A 15,223-nucleotide genomic window follows, 5' to 3' on the forward strand; every position below is an offset into this window, starting at 1 on the left:
TCATCAGTGAACGGAGATGCAACTGTTCTTGCTGATGAGCGCAACGCTTCGTTTTCCCTTGGAAACCATGACGGAAACACCCGATCAGCAGATCTCTTTTCTGAACTGTGATAATCAAATGTTGCTAATGAAGGTCAGTAAGGCGGATCGAACGACTTGTCCTCCGCAAACTCACTTCGCCATAGTGACGCAACCCTATGTTCATATGCCGGTGCTTCCTCCCTCATAATCCGTTCGCGATGTGGCTCCAGATGAATAGATCCTTCTCGATCCTCTACTCGACGGGCATTCGGAGGCAAATCACCGATTATAACTTCATCACGACGTGGATCAACACGATTGACACCTTCTGGATCACCTTAACGATCAGCTTGGGACGGTAAAACTCCCTCTCCCTCAGGAGGTGGCCTTGGAATTGCAGGAGCCTCACGACGCTCCATTCCAGCTCGTAGCTCTGCATTTTCTTTCCTCAAAGCATCGATCATGTTCATCAGCTCATCGAGCTTCGTCTGCTGACCGTTCTCCAAAGGATTTGAGTTCGCCTCTCCGATCATCATTCTAGATCGGAGCAAAGTCATCAACTGCAGATTTCTTGACCAGATCGGAGTTCCGCTAACGCGCACACACTAGATCTGAACTCACACTTGCTGAATTTAGTCCGCTACTGGCCGGATTCAGTAATCATAACAGACCGCACTTGTGCAGTTCGCCGGATCAAGTACAGATCTGATCTGCTTGGATCGGACGCCAACTTTGCGAAATCAACCGGAGCCTGGACTCATCGAGACAAATCGTATTATTGCCAATGTTGATTCAGCTTTCGTAGATTAATCATCTTCCTCGTAGAGTGCTTTGAATCGAATCGATCTGGAACAACATCAATGAATCCTCCCTGTTCTTCCCACAGACGGCGCCAATTGAAAGTACAAAGAATTTCCCCCAATTACAGAGAGAGAAATTTTTCACTCCCAATTTTTCTAACTTCTTTTCCCTCTCGATTTCCCTTATTTATAGACGGTTACAACCTCTTCTAGCCTGGGCCTTATTTGCTCCCTTTTGCCTAGACTCAACTTCTCTCATTTTAATATGGGCTTTTGCAATAACTTTATGGATATGGGCCCATCCAGCGTGAACTTGCTCCCTCCTGCCTATCCAAACCCGACCCGTCCTTTGCAATACGGATCATACCAAGCCCGGGTCATTTTGGTGTCCTCACCACTACAGCTGATACTTTAACTCGGTACCAATCAATCACCAATGGTGAGAGTTTAGTGTCCTCTGGCCAAAGCTGTGAACTAGGCTTCTTTTCTCCCAGTGGTTCCAAGAATCTGTTCTTGGGAATATGGTTCTACAAGATTTCTCCACAAACTGTGGTGTGGGTAGCAAACAGAGAAAACCCGATTACAGATTCATATGGAAATTTAACCATCAACAGCAATGGAAATCTCGTGCTACTCAATGCCACAAATGGTGTCATGTGGTCCTCAAATTCTTCTACAACTGTGCAAAAATCATCAGTTGCACGGCTACTGAATTCTGGAAACTTTGTCTTGATAGAGAATACTGATGCTGATACAGAAAGTAGCTACATATGGCAAAGCTTTGATATCCCATCAGACACACTTTTACCTGGAACTTAAAGACCGGCCTAAATAGATACTTGACATCATGGAGAGATGCCGCTGACCCATCTCCTGGAGACTTCACTTTTGGAGTTGAAATTACTGGGATTCCTCAGGTTGTTCTTCAGAAGGGATCATCAGAGAAGATGTTCCGCACTGGGCCATGGAATGGAGTTGGATTTAGTGGTGCTATTGCGTGGCCAAACTCTGTTTTTAAACCCAGTTTTATATTCAATGCAGACGAGGTGTATTACATGTTTGAGTCTAGCCATATTACAAGAGTTGTGCTGAATCAAACAGGTATGCTACAACGCTTTATCCTGAATGAAGGGAGTTCTGAATGGGCTCTTATGTATACAATATCGATTGATCTCTGTGATAACTATGCACACTGTGGTGCCAATGGTATTTGCAGAGTTAACAATAGGCCACTATGTGAGTGCTTGGATGGGTTCATTCCAAAATCACAGGAAGAATGGGACCTGCTTAATTGGTCCAGTGGATGTGTGAGGAGGACATCACTAGAGTGCCAGAATGGAGATGGATTTGTGAAACTCAAAAATGTGAAATTGCCAGACCTGATAAAGTTATGGCCGAAGGAGAGTCTGAACCTTAAGGAATGCAAGGCAGAGTGCTTGAAGAATTGTTCTTGTAGGGCTTATGCTAATTCAGATATCAGGGGAGGAGGCAGTGGCTGTTTGATTTGGATTGATAGTTTAGTTGATATTCGTGATTTCGATATCAAAGAGAGCGAGCAAGATATCTGCATACGGATGCCAGCTTCGGAACTCAGTAAGCATACTTGTTGCTATACTATATAATATTCACATTCTGCTGTTACCCTTTTAGATGTCAGCCCCTTGAATCCGTTTATGAATACTCAAATAATTTTGTTTGTTCAAATATTAGTACATAGGTTTCAATCTTTCTAGTAATTAGGTCAGTTTCAATTATGCTAATCGATATTTATTATAATATGGAGGTCTTAAAATGAAATGTTTAGGATTCATGTCTAGATTTTCCTTTATAAATGCTTTTCTGAAGGCATGCCTGCCCAACAAATGAAGCTTTAAGAGTAATGATGAACTAACTTTTGTCATAAATTTAGACCATGATCACAAGAAGAAGACACTGGTGCTTATCGTAGTGGTATCAACAGTTTCTGGGATGGTTGTCCTCAGCTTGTTAACTTGGTGTATAATTAAGAAGAGGAGAAAGGAAACAGGTATACCACCTCCTGTCTTTGGTATGATTATTGATACATTTTAAAGCAGTCATTGTCATATGAATATTAGACAATTTATGCACTTGAATGGATATTTTGAACATTTTATAAAATCTCATTCCTTCTAAGAGTACTAGACGGTTAGTGGAATGGTACAGTTATCTACTTGCATTTATAACACTTCTGATTGTGCAGGTATAGAAACGAAGAATGAAGACTGGGAGTTACCATTTTTTGATCTGTTCACTATTGCAAATGCCACTACGAACTTCTCTTCCACAAATATGCTTGGAGAGGGTGGTTTTGGTCCTGTTTATAAGGTTAAATAAGTAATATGTGGTTCGATATGTAATAAAAAAAAATTGAACCTCATCATTTTAACAATTATTTTCAAAAAATTGTAGGGTAAGCTAGCAACGGGACAAGAAATAGCAGTCAAGAGGCTTTGGAATAATTCCGGACAAGGTGTACAAGAGTTCAAAAATGAAGTTACTTTGATTTCCGAACTTCAACACTGGAATCTTGTTAGGCTGCTGGGCTGTTGCATTGAAGGAGAAGAGAGGATGCTAATATATGAGTTCATGCCGAACAAAAGCTTGGATTATTTTATTTTTGGTCTAGTTCCCTTGACCATTTATCTAATTGACCAATTTCCTAGAGCAGTTTATGCATTTCTGCAGTTGAGTCCATTGTTGTACTGTAAAAATGATAACTGATTTAAAACTTATATGGATGGAAATGTTGGCAGATCAGAATGGAAGACAAGAACTTCCGTGGCAAAAACGATTTGAAATTGTTTTGGGCATATCAAGGGGACTTCTCTACCTTCACCAGGACTCAAGATTAAGAATCATTCATAGGGATCTCAAAGCCAGCAACATTTTACTTGATGATGAACTCAATCCCAAAATTTTAGACTTTGGTATAGCAAGAAGTTTTGAGAGAGATCAAATTGAAGCCAAAACAAAGCGAGTAATTGGGACACAGTAAGTTTTGCAAACGCATGTTAGATAGTACTTGTTGATTTTCAAATGCTTAAATTTGATAATTTTTTGCAGTGGTTACATGTCGCCCGAGTATGCCATGGATGGAAAATTTTCAGTAAAATCTGATGTCTTTAGTTTTGGTGTGCTTTTACTGGAGATAGTGAGTGGCAAGAAGAACTAGAAATTTCATCATCCTGATCACCATCATTCACTCTTGGGACATGTATGGTGAAATGTATTCTATTTTATTTTATTATTCTCTCTAACTTTCTATGTGAATTACTAAAAATTGAGAATTGTGATTGTTATAGGCTTGGATGTTGTGGAATGAACACAGAGCTCTGGAATTAGTGGATCCATGTTTGGAAATTTCTTACATTGAATCTCAAGTACTAAGATGCATTCAAGTGGGTTTACTATGTGTTCAGAAACTGCCAAAAGACAGACCAATTATGTCATCGATTGTTCTCATGTTAGGTAATGATGAGATGACATTGCCTCAACCCAAACAACCTGGTTTCTTTGTAGAAAGATGTTCCATTGATGCAGAGACATCGACAGGTGAGAGTTGCCATACTAGAAATGAATTGACAGAATTGATGCATATAACAAAGTTGATAGTTCAAGACAGGAAAATAAATAAATTAATAGTTGTAATATATATATGGATGAAAATAAATAAATTAATTGTTGTAATATATATATGGATGATTTTGTTTTTTAAATCACATACTTCTGAAATGTTAGCTTTGATTGAGAATTGGATAATGAGAAGTGGGTGGGGTTGATATATTCTCATTTCTTACCGTTTTAATTTGAGAACTAACTTTGACATTCCACATTAAATTGACTATTCAATTTGAGGATTTATTTATTATTATTATTATTATTTAGAATTAAGAATTGAAGTCAACTTTGTGTCTAGAAGATGAACCTACCTCTTTATGAAGGAATAAACTTTAGGCTGTGGAAATTAAATGAGAAATTGATTGCAGGTTTCAATTTAGTCTTCTAAGAAAATGGTGATGTAACTTTTAGGCGTTAGGAGTTGGTTGATAAATTGATTGCATGTTTTAATTTAGTCTTCTAATTTGTGGGAATTAGTTGAGAAATTGACTAGGTTTCAATTTATTTTATGAAAATGGTGACTAGACTATTTCTATCTGTAAGACTGTAACTGTTTTATTGTAAGATTCACTACAATTATAGTAATACATTATTTTTGGGGATTTGAAGACCTCATTTTATGTTTCAAATGACATTAAAAAGAAATAATTAAGGACACTAGCAAAAAGAATTGGAGCGAGCTAATAAAGTTATAAATTCCTAATTCATGTCCTATGCCAATAACACTATTGAACTTTTTTTTTTCTTTTTTTTGGCAAAAGTGCAGAAAACCTCTATTAGGTTTCAGCAAATGAGCAAATACCTGGTATAAAAGGGAGCAAGACAGTCTCCATGGTTTAAAAAATGAACAAATTTAATTGCCTCCCTAATTTGACTGTAGGTTTCTTTGACTTGTACTTTTATATTAATTTCAATACTACCCCAAAATATGGCGATTATAACCCCCCTCCTATATAAAAAGGTTTTTTTCATCCCTTTACTCTAATCAAACTCATTTATGCTCACTCCTCTTCCATTTGCATTTGCACTATCTTGCTCTCTTTCTCCAAGTTCAGTTCGTAAACTTTTATGATAACATTTATTGCAATTGAAAAACCAATTATTGCTTTCCTCATTGGAAATGTTAATGGTATTTAAAACACAACGGTTAAATTCTTCAATAACTATGTCCTTACGTTCGAAATTAGATTTTCTATCAAATGGATGAAATAAATGAATCAACAAAGAGACTAGCTGGATCGATGAAGGATGAGTCATAATCAAATGGCACGTTTCTTCCAAAGTGCGCCATTGTACTCCAACTAAGAAAGAGGTCACCTGGACCAAAATTGCCCGAAAACCCTCTTAGTCAAAAGCAGCAAAAGTCAAAAGCAGCAAAGGAATCCAATATAACACCGTCTTTGCATGAAAACCTAGAACTACAAATATAAATACATATAATACACAAGCATGAACTTATCAGTCTAATTATGAACCCTCAATTATATGTCATTATACTAAATTTCAAATGAAGATGTAAACCTAGAATTAAACCATGGCGGTGAATATTTGGTTATCTCATTCAACGCCCATGCTAGCATGTTGAAACATAGAGTGAGAAAAAAACAAGAAAAAAAAAATTGCTTGGCAATTTCTCCCCCTTCACATAAAAAATAAAAAATAAAAAATAAAAATTACGGGGGTTGGTTTTTGGTAATTTATCCCCTTTCACCAAAATAATAATAATAATAATAATAAGTAAATGCTTTTTGCACTTACTGGAGGGATAGTCCATCTGTTCAATTTATTTTGAACATTGGTCCATTCCACTACTTCCGTATTTTTTACCAGTTCTGAATCCTGGTTTTCCTGTATTCCTGAAGAGGAGGAAGAAGATGGTTGTAACATGTCTGTTAATTATTGTTAATGCTTTAAGGTCTGCATAGTATAAATATTATAATATTATATAATGAACAGTAAGTTACTATTCTGTCGTCTTTCTGCTTAAGAGAGATTCTATTACTCGTCTGTCAACGATTTACTGGAAACAATACCCTATGCAGCAATCTAATGCAAAAACGGGTTAAACATTCCAACGCGACTTTTGGACGACCCATAATTGAATCTGGGATAAACATAATTTAGACAGAATAATATTCATATTGTTCATTACATAATTACGATAATAATCATGCTACCAGAACCTCAAAAGCATTAACAATAAGAAATTAAGCCATCATGGCTCTGATACCAACATGTACACATCAAATGTTGCCACAAAAAGGATGATTCCTTGGAGTGAGATAACATTTCCTGAACACTGGACGATTTCTAATGCCGTTCTAGCACAGCCAATTGCTAATCATAGCTTAGACTGTGTTATTCAGGACCAAGATGGTGATGTTTTTCTGAATTTCAGAAAATCCATCGATCTATCCAGATCTACATCATCTAAAGGAAGTCATCTTCCTTATCATGTTTCTTGTCCTCCTTCTCGACATTCGATCTCGTCGGATTACCGAAAGGACGAACTCCCTGAAGCTGTTGGTTCCAAACTCAAGCTGAAAGGAATACAGCAATCTCAGAATCAAATTCCAAGAGGAGTCTACGAGAAAGCACCAATAGGTATGTCTCGTCGCCAATTCGGAATTGAATTCAGCCCAACTCCATCTGAAATGGGAATCGGAAATGAATCTGTCAAGGATCAATTTGATGATCCTCCAGACATCAATGACCCTCATGAATATTAGTTTTAATGGATTTTGTCCCTGATAGAATTGCCATTAATACTGAATTTCAACAGGATCAATATAAAGAATTCATAAATTGGTATTTTAAAGTTTTTAACCAAAATCAATTACAGCTTTTTAAAACCCAATTTTATGAATTTTTACAAGAACGCAAAATGGTTATACCTTTTGTTTCTTGGTTCTACATGACCAATCATTCTCTTGTTAATATAAACATATTGGATGATTTTCTCAAACCATGGACCACATCTGAAGATAAGGTTTTTCACTCAGTCCATCCTCCCACTGAACATCTAATTCTGAAAAGAATTGACCCTAACAGTGGTTCTAAAGTGGAAACCAAGGCTTATAGCCAACCCAGAATAATTGATCCATCCTGTAATGCTACTAAAAAGGACATTTCTCATGTTTACAGGCAGAACAATTATACTAATGTTTGCTTACAAACGATAGGGTCCCGGCTTGGGAGAATTGAAACGGGAATTGACACGGTATTAAATAAAATTAATACTAAGTGTATTACTGTTAAAACCTCTCCTCCAGAAGCTTCCTTATCAAAAGCATTGGTGAAACCTGCAATTGAAGTTCAAGGCTTCAATCTGACACATCCTAAGAAGAATGAAGAATTTCTTACTCTTCTTACTCAGAAAATTCAAGGACTCAAAATTCAGACTTTATCCTATGATGAATCTGAAATTGGTTCTGATTCTGAGAATGTGTTACCTCATATTGAGGTCTTCCAAAATGATTTTACTCAGATGCCTGAGTTAAACCGAATTGTCTATGATAAGAATATTCACTCTAATACAGCCCCTGCTCCGAGTAGATATTATTATCCCAGACCCACACCTCAAGATATCTTGTATGAAGAAGATTATTTTCATACACAGAAATCTTTTCATGGCAAGACCATTTATGAATGGAACATAGATGGCAAATCTGATTATCAGATTTACGAGGTTATTCATCAAATGTTGATGTATAGCCAAGTTTGTAAAATCAACAACAATACTGACCCAACCATTGCTAAGTTTGTCGTTGCTGGTTTTACAGGAATCCTTAAAGGATGGTGGGATAATGTTCTCACTGACATTCAGAAAGCTGAAATCTTTTCTGCTACCAAGCTTGTTAAAGATGAAGCTACTCAACAAGCAGGACCTACTCCTGATGCGGTTTACACCCTCATTACCACTATTATCCAACATTTTGTTGGCCCTGAAGGTGCTAATAGTGAGCGGAGTCGTGAACTTCTCCAGAATTTACGCTGTCCATCTTTAACTCATTTTTGGTGGTATAAAGATGTCTTCTTGGCAAAGGTTCTCCAACTCAATGATGCAAATCATGAGCATTGGAAGGCAAAATTTGTGGATGGTTTACCAACCTTTTTTGCCGAAAGAATCAGGAAAAAGCTTAAAGATATGAATAATGGTATCTCTATCCCTTACAGAAACTATACCTATGGTGGATTAGTCAACATTGTAATCCAAGAAGGTCTAGCTCTCTGTAATGATCTGAAGTTACAATCCCAGTTAAAATCCCAAAGATTAACTGGTAGAAAGGAAGTAGGTGAATTTTGTGATCAATTTGCCTACCAGACTCCCTTATCTTATCCTAAACCTAGGAAAAGAAATAAGGTTGAAAAACCTTATAAAAGGAAGTATTCCAAAAGAAAGAATTATTCAAAGGAAAAGGATAATTCTAGACAGTATACTAAGCCTAAAAGGAAATATATTCCTAAAGCAAAGGGTAAAGGAAAGCCCAAAGCTGAGGCTAAATGTTTCAAATGTGGACGTATCGGCCACTATGCAAACAAATGCAGAACTAAGGAGAAACTCAGTAGTCTTCACATCGAAGAAGAACTGAGACTTCAATTAAGTAAATTATTACTTAATACTAGTTCTTCTGAATAGAATCATCAAGTGATTATGGGGATGTTGTCATGGAATTACAGTCTTCTTCTTCCTCTGAAGCAGAGATTGAAAACCCTAGATGTTCCTGTAATCCCTCACATGGTGATTATTATAAGGCAATTGTTGAGATGAATGGGTTAAGCTTAAATGTTTTAACTTCGACTCAACAATCCTTATTGGATCTTATAGATCATATCCAGGATCCTCAAATCAAGATGAAAGTCTTTGAAATAGGTTCTGCTCTGGCACGATCTAATGAGGATACGGATAATCCAGATTTTCTGAGAGCAGAAAATCATTACAGCATGAGAGAAGTTCTAAGCAGATTAGAACACCAAGGACAAAATTCTCGTCCTGCTAATCTCCCTGATCTTAGAATGGAGATTAATTTTTTAAAAGAAGAAATTCGTCAATTAAAGTCTTGTCAGACTAAGATGGATTTGGAAATTACTCTTTTAAAAGCAAAATCTGCAATTCCATCTTCATCATCCAATGATGAAGTCCCTCAATCAGAAGGTACTAATTATCTCCAACTCTTGAATCAAGTTACTTACCAAAAATGGTATATATCTATCAATTTGGTAATTAATCAGGAATACACAATCACTAATGCAATTGCCTTAGTGGATAGTGGTGCAGACATGAACTGCATACAAGAAGGATTGGTTCCTACTCAATACTTTGAGAAAACCACTCAAGGTCTTACCAGTGCAAGTGGAGGTAAGATGCAGATTAAGTATAAACTTAATCATGTTTTCATTTGTAAAGAAGGAGTTTGTTTACCATCTACTTTCTTACTCATCAGGAATATGGCACAACAAGTTATTTTGGGCACTCCCTTTTTAGCTTTGATTATGCCAATTGGGAAAATTGATTCTCATGGAATATGCTCAAATTTACATGGCCAGTCAATTACTTTCCAGTTCTTGACCCCACCAGTAAACAAGCATATCAATGCTCTTAAAGATAACATTATCTTTAAGGAAAAGCAACTGAATTATTTGCAAAAGGAGGTCTCCTCCTTAGCGATTAATCAAAGATTGGTACAACCCACTGAGCAACGGAAAATTGAGTCATTACGACAAAACTTTCTAAAGGAAATTTGTAGTGAAATTCCTAATGCTTTTTGGGCCAGAAAGAAGCATATTGTTTCTTTACCCTATGAAAAGGGATTTACCGATCGCATGATTCCTTCTAAAGCTAGTCCCAGCCACATGAAAGCTGACTACTTGGAATTATGTAAAACTGAAATCAGCTCTTTAATGGCTAAGAAGCTTGTCACTACTAGCTACTCCCCCTGGAGTTGCAGAGCTTTTTATGTCAATAAAAATGCTGAAAAAGAACGAGGAATTCCTCGATTGGTTATTGATTATCGACCACTCAATCTTGCTTTGAGTTGGATCCGGTATCCAATTCCCAACATCAAAGATCTTTTAGATAGGTTACAATCTGCTGTAATCTTTTTTAAATTTGATCTTAAATCTGGATATTACCAGGTACAGATTGCAGAAGAAGACAGGTACAAAACAACTTTTTGTGTACCTTTTGGACAGTATGAATGGACAGTGATGCCATTTGGATTAAAAAATGCCCCTTCAGAATTTCAACATATTTTGAATGACATATTTAATCCTTTTACTGAATTTTCTATTGTTTATATTGATGATATTCTCATATTTTCAAAATCCATAGATCAGCATTATAAACACTTGAAAATTTTCAAAGATGTCATTTACCGTAGTGGTTTAGTAGTTTCTGCTCCTAAACTAAAACTGTTTTTAACTAAGGTCAGATTTCTTGGACATGAAATTTGTGATGGGAAAATTAGACCTATTAATCGCAGTATTGAGTTTGCTTCTAAATTTCCAGATGAAATTAAGGATAAAACTCAGCTTCAAAGATTTCTGGGTAGCTTGAATTATATTCGAAATCACTACAGAGATCTTGCACAGGACACCGCAATTTTGTACACCAGGTTAAGGAAATCTCCTTCCCCATGGACTTTGGAACACACCAAGGCAATCCAGAAGATTAAACTCAGAGCCAAACAAATTCCTTGCTTAGCTCTAGCCAATTCTTCATGGTTCAAAATTGTGGAAACAGATGCCTCCAATATTGGATACGGTGGTATTCTTAAACAGAAAAATCCAAATACAGGAACAGAGGAGCTTGTTCGCTTCACTTCAGGAACTTGGAAAAATGCACAATTAAATTATTCAACCATCAAAAAGGAAATTATTTCTTTGGTTAAATGCATTTATAAATTCTAAGATGATTTAATCAATTAGAAATTCTTGTTACGCATTGATTGTAGTGCTGCTAAACAAGTACTGGAAAAAGATGTAAAGAATTTAGTGTCCAAACAGATATTTGCTGGTTGGCAAGCTGATTTATCTGCTTTTGATTTTTCTATTGAATATATTAAAGGCAGTTCTAATTCTTTACCTGATTTTCTAACTCGTGAATTTTTGCAGGGTTCATGAATCCTCCCCCTCATGGGCAGGGCCGGGGTAATACTCCAAAGGCTCGTGGCAAAAACAAGGCTAAGGCCAAAGTGGTTATACCACTCAATGATGATCAATTTCCATATTTGGAACATGTTGCCGATCTGCTCCAAACACCTTCTAAAGGAAGTAGCAGTACACAACAAAAACAACAGAAACCAACCATGAAAGAGGTTTTTGAACAAGAAACTCCATGGATACCTAATCAAAGGTATATTCAAACAGTATTGGTACTGGATTCTCAAGATGAGCAATGGATGCCAGATCCTTGGGAAGTAAAATCCAGATATTTCCAAACTCAACAATATGCTGCACTAGATGGTCGCCATAGATATATCTATGAAGCCATTCTTACTGAAACTTCCTCTGTGGAGATCAACCACACGAAGCAATTTCCGAATTCCAAATATAGTCCTCTTACTTATAGTAAAGCTATCTTTAAGAGGCTTATACGGCCTAGTGACTGGGGATTAAATCCCAATTTGCCAAGGAAAATATCCTATGGTCACAGTTACAATTATTGGGATTATATCTCAGCTTGGACATATTCGTTCTTTTATCAAAATCCGAAGCATAAGCATTCTTGGTTCCTCAAGATATGCCCTCAATCAGTTAAGACTGATTTCCCAAACTGGGTTATACCCTGGTGGGCTATATTTGGCCCTGATCTGGATATGTTGCCCGACTCAGTCAGACAATTATACTTGCCATGGCAACAATTTCATCCTCAATTAAGGGGACAGGATAATATTCCTGTAGGGAAATCCACCTTATTGTTCTTCACTGAATTTGGAATCCCTTGGATTTGGAAATGGGATTTCCAATGTGGTTATACCACTGATAAGTTACCAGTCCTTCAGAGGATCTTTTATTACCGATGGTGGTCAAGCATGACTCAAGATCCTATCCAAGCCCTCCTCCATCAGATCAGAAAGAAAACACTGGAATACATGGATAAGATTCCAAAGTTAACTATTCCGAAACCCGAAATCTTTAACCCATTTGAACTTGTTAAAGATATGATCAGAAAACAACAACCATTAATTACCGAAGCTGATTTAATGGTTAAATGCATGGATTTTATGAGGACCAAATTTGTTAAATCTTTTGATTCCTCCACACCTACAGTACGAGATGATGCATCCATGGTGTCAGTCTCTAGCCAGACCAGTCAAGAAGGTAATCAATTTTCCTGTCTCGCTGGTTATGCTCAAGATCCCGATGAAGATCTTATTTCTGAAGATGAGCCTACGGTAGCAGACTATTGGGACTCTCTCACCAGTCACTTGAAGGAAAAGATGAATCCACCTAAAAAGTAAAGATTCCTCTTATCCTGCCGACAGAAGAAGCCAAAGAACTTTTCCCAAAAATCTTTGGTTCTACAGTATTTCCTTCATCAGATATCCCCTTTCCATCCGATAAGGAGACAGAACGTAGTGGTGGGCCGACCGACTGCATTATTCCAGCACACGATCCCATGCACTATGCAGACTTCAAAATGTTAATTTCAAGTCCATTTGATGTATAAATAGAGGGCAAAGTTTCCCTTCAATGTATCTTTCAATTTTCCTTTTCTCTCTTTTGTAATATTTCTCTGTATAAGCTTGGAGTTTTAATAAAGAAAGTTTTCTGTAAGTCTGTTCAACTCTTGTTTAAATCTTGTTATTTAATCTTATATTATTAATCGTTTTATTATCGATCCTGCAACATATTGCACTGAATATTATTATAATAATAATAATATTTGCTCCACGTTGACTTTAGTCTTGTGAGATTAGTTGGTGGTAACTGCCGACATTAGTCTATTAATTCAGTTAACCTTTAACTGCTGATTCATCTATCTCTCCAATACTTGTTAAATTCGGGCAAAAGGCTTTAGTTGACTATAAAGGCCATTTGCGTTGTTTTGCCTCTTGAGAAGTTTTATCTTATTTAAACAAAATTAATTATAACGGATAGTTTGATAAATGTACCATGACATCGACTAGAAAGCAACCGATACTCAAATTTATAGGGCAAGTTGCTTATTTTTTAAATTATAAGGACTGACTTGCTCACTTTTATATCACAAGGGACTATTTTGCTCATTTGGCAAAACTTAGGGGAGTTTTCGTATTTTTGCGATTTCTTTTCTTAAAAATTTTGAGATTAATTAATCTATCTTAGATTGACTTGAATCATGATATCCCTCTCAACTTTTGCTATTTGTGGCACAAGTTCTTTAATTTTCATTTCCTTCTTTCATTGATAATATTTTTTTTATACAGAAGATATTTCTTTACTTTTCAAAATAAAAGGTCAAGGAAAGTCTTTGTAACGATCCCAAAACTAATACCTTTTAAACACAAAAAAAAAAAAAAAAAAAAAAAAATTTTGGCATGACCTCCCCTAAAAAAATAGGCCTACCATACCCTGTTTAAATTCATTTTTAACCTATCATGGCTCAAATTCTGAATTCACGGCAATAGTAGATGATAATACACAATCAAATGACCTCAATAATACTTCAAACTAGTATTACTCTCCCCATTCATCAATAAGGTTTACATGTTATCAAATTCACATCCAAAATATCATCAAATACCTTAATTGCATTACATGACAAAGTTTTTGCAAAATATACATATACACCTTCACACTTTTAGTGCTTTGCAAAAATAATGGGAGATATACAAAAGACACAAAAGTGAGCTTCTAGTATCGCTCAAGCTTGAGGTGGGTTGTCGTCTACCGGTTCTTTTCCAAGACCTGAAAAAAATGTATAAATAGTAGGGTGAGCTATATGCTCAGTAGGTGACACTTAAGACACAAATCTTGTGTCCTTGTGAATTCAAGCAAAGCATAGGCCAATGGGAGATAGGGATCATACAACGTAGGGGATCAAATACAACATACAATTCAATTCCAATTATAAACAATGCAATGAAATGCAATGCATGTCAATGACATTCCCCATTTTCATTCTCAAAACCATCACTTTCAAACGTTAATACAGCCCGCCCTTTGGTAACCCCGCCGCGACACGAGAGGAGGATTGGCTAGTGTCTCTGACCCTTGGTAACCCCGCGGCGTCATTATGGGGCCCAGTTAGCTCAACCACACTAGGGCGACTCCCTAGTCCCCTCTAGGCTATATTAACCTCCGGCCCGTTGGTAACTCCGCAGCGACTAGGTTTATCAAAACCATTTCACAAAAACTATCATCTCCCAAAAATTCCTCATTTTCATTTCAAGACAAATTCTCCCATTTCATGCATCCCAATGACATGTCCAAGAATGTACATGTAATCTCAATATCATGACAATGTGAAATTGTGGCACAATACAATTAAGCATGGTCTCATACATCCCTTTCAGCAAGTTTACACATAGTAGACATAAACTCAACACATAGGCATGCTTTTCACATAATACATCACATGTGCATAACATACATTTCTCTAGACAACATTAAAATAATCATTAACACAATTAATCCCCAAGTAAAGCATGTTAGCACATAAAAGAGGTGTAATTCACAAAAAACACCACAAAGCCATCATCTATACATGCTTTTCACATAGACAAGTCATAACCCTAAGATATGAATTTTCTCTAAACATCACTTACACCTCATTGAAG

The 15,223-nt window shown here is 36.5% G+C and overlaps 1 pseudogene; it reads left to right on the forward strand.

Annotated features, from left to right (window-relative positions):
- Positions 1-1,106: 1,106 nt before the first annotated feature.
- LOC132309765 (G-type lectin S-receptor-like serine/threonine-protein kinase At4g27290) lies at positions 1,107-4,631 on the forward strand (annotated as a pseudogene).
- The last annotated feature ends 10,592 nt before the right edge of the window (positions 4,632-15,223 follow it).

Source organism: Cornus florida, unplaced genomic scaffold (assembly GCF_030987335.1).
Source record: "Cornus florida cultivar Cherokee Brave unplaced genomic scaffold, ASM3098733v1 CherokeeBrave_3.0.0_Hap2_Chr05, whole genome shotgun sequence".
NCBI classification, from domain to species: domain Eukaryota; kingdom Viridiplantae; phylum Streptophyta; class Magnoliopsida; order Cornales; family Cornaceae; genus Cornus; species Cornus florida.